This window comes from Callospermophilus lateralis, unplaced genomic scaffold (assembly GCF_048772815.1).
Source record: "Callospermophilus lateralis isolate mCalLat2 unplaced genomic scaffold, mCalLat2.hap1 Scaffold_45, whole genome shotgun sequence".
Lineage (NCBI taxonomy): Eukaryota > Metazoa > Chordata > Mammalia > Rodentia > Sciuridae > Callospermophilus > Callospermophilus lateralis.
In genome coordinates, this window is record NW_027514398.1 from 3,371,170 (window position 1) to 3,373,519 (window position 2,350).

The following is a 2,350-nucleotide window of genomic DNA, read 5'->3' on the forward strand; positions in this document are numbered from 1 at the left end:
GTGCTTGGCAGCACTCTGTACCCTGTGGAGTACTCATTACCTTTTTGTTTGATGTTACTGATGTTGAAGTTGCTCCCTTAAAATCTACTATTAAAATGTAGCAAAACTGATACATTGTTCTTTCTGTTTTTTCATAGACTATAAAACATGTATATCAAAGTGATAATTTAAAAAAAAAAACAAACCTTTTTTTTTGGTTGTAGATGGACACAGTACCTTTATATTTATATGTGGTGCTGAGGATCAAACCCAGTGCCTCACACGCAACCCCAGCCCCTCAAAGTGATAATTTATATGAAGAAACATTTAGCATCCTTCACATAAGAATGCTTATTTTTTTAACCTCTATTTATGTGATGCTGAGGATTAAACCCAGGGCCTTGCCTGTGCTAGGCAAGTACTCTACCACTGAGCCACAACCCCAGCTGCCACCAAAGAATGGGGTTATATGAAAAAAAAAAGAGGATGCTTTGTATGAATGTCTTTCATCAGCATTAAACAAACTTAAATTGAACATTGTCATTAGCTTAGCTTTAATTCAGACCTGAATGACCAAACCTCCCCCGCCAAAAAAGGTGGTTTTATCTTGAAGCAATTAACACAAAACAATCTGTATCTCACAAATTAGTTGTTTAAATTTACTTTTTAGTGTGGGAGGGGATGAGTCACTGGACAATAATTACAACTATAGCAGTAATACTTTCAGATTGAAACACTACTGCTTCACAAATGAAATGATTTTAGTAACTAAACTCAAACACAATTTGCTGGAGAGGACTTCTAAAACTTTTGAGATACAAAAGTATAATTGAATCAAGGGACAGTATTCTCTCACAACCGGTATATGGGCAGCTACCTTGGGCTTTGCTACAGAAGTGGTACAATCAGATGGATGTAAGGAGAGGCAACTATGGGTGGGTTCAGAACTGCTCAGATAAACTATGTAGAACGCATTACAGCTTACTAATAGAATAAATACAAAAAAGGCTTTAGAGGGAAAACTACTGTTGCTTTGAATAAAAAAATAAATCTGCCTTTCCTTGAAAAATCTATCTTCCTAGTTGACATCACCTTTATTTAAATACTATTTTAAAATTAGAAGTTATAGTAACTTCAGCATTGCCTTGTGTCCTGTAGAGGTTGAAAGATACATTCAAAATTGGTGTTTGTGACTTAAATTTTATTTTACATGGTTAAAAATGGCATAAGCTATTATATGGTTTTCCTCTTACACACAGCTGCTGCTTCTGATATTAAATGGAGGCTATGTAGATTGAATTCTTCCTAACGGACTCAAATTCTTTTTGATTCTGAGTCATCTTCAATAGTTTAGAGATTTTGTTTCACAGAGATTTTGTTTCACACTGAAGCTTTTGCCCCTATTTTGAGAATACTTAGGGGACATAAAAAGAACAATGATATGTTCTAGGTTCCAACAATCCTATTACTTTCTGGAACTTTAAAGAATGGAAGAATATGGTCTAGCAGTCAACAAAAGTACCAGGATTTTATAATTTTATTTAAATATTAAACCTCTTAAAATGTACTGTTAAAATTGCTGTAATTAAAATTACAGCTCTGGAGAGCTAGTTCTTAGAAACATTGTTTTAAAGACAGTAGTTACAGATTCAGGACTTGCTTTAATTGATTTTTAAATAAAATATATTTGAGTATCTGTAAAAAAAAAAAAAGAATTTAATTCAGCCCATAGTTGCTGATTAAAGACCTTATAAGCCTTAGAGTTTCATTCATTCTTTCTCAGAGGATTATACTTTTCTAATTTTTTTATCATATTCCTTGAAAATCAGTGGCAAGGTATGGGAAAGAGAAGAGTGTGTGTGTACATTTTTTAAAAGAAATTTCCTTATTTTTTATAGACACAGCATACCACCCTATATTTTACTGTTATAATGCAATAATGGCAAAAGCAGTAGAACTTCAGGTCAAACAACTCTTGCTACTAATGTAAACTCATTCTCAGAAAACCATTCTCACATGGACAGTGGTTAGAAAAAAGTACATGAATGTGCTACAAAAATAGAGCCACAAGACTTCTCACAAGTAAAAGAAATTCCTCTGTATAAGTCCACAGTTGACCAAGGTCCAGCCTTGGTCAACTCCAGTGAGCAACAGGAAATATGCTACTAAGTCACCATTTTCAGGTCTGAGAGTGAGTTTACATGCTTCCCCAATGGCACAAAGTCTCATGACGATCCAATGAATCAACAGACACTTAGGAAATATTCATAAACAATTTTTTATGAACTATTACAACAAAGAACTTCAGCAAGAAGGAAAATGAAGTTTATAATCTTTGAGTAAACATTTTTAGCGTAACAGTCTCTGCGAA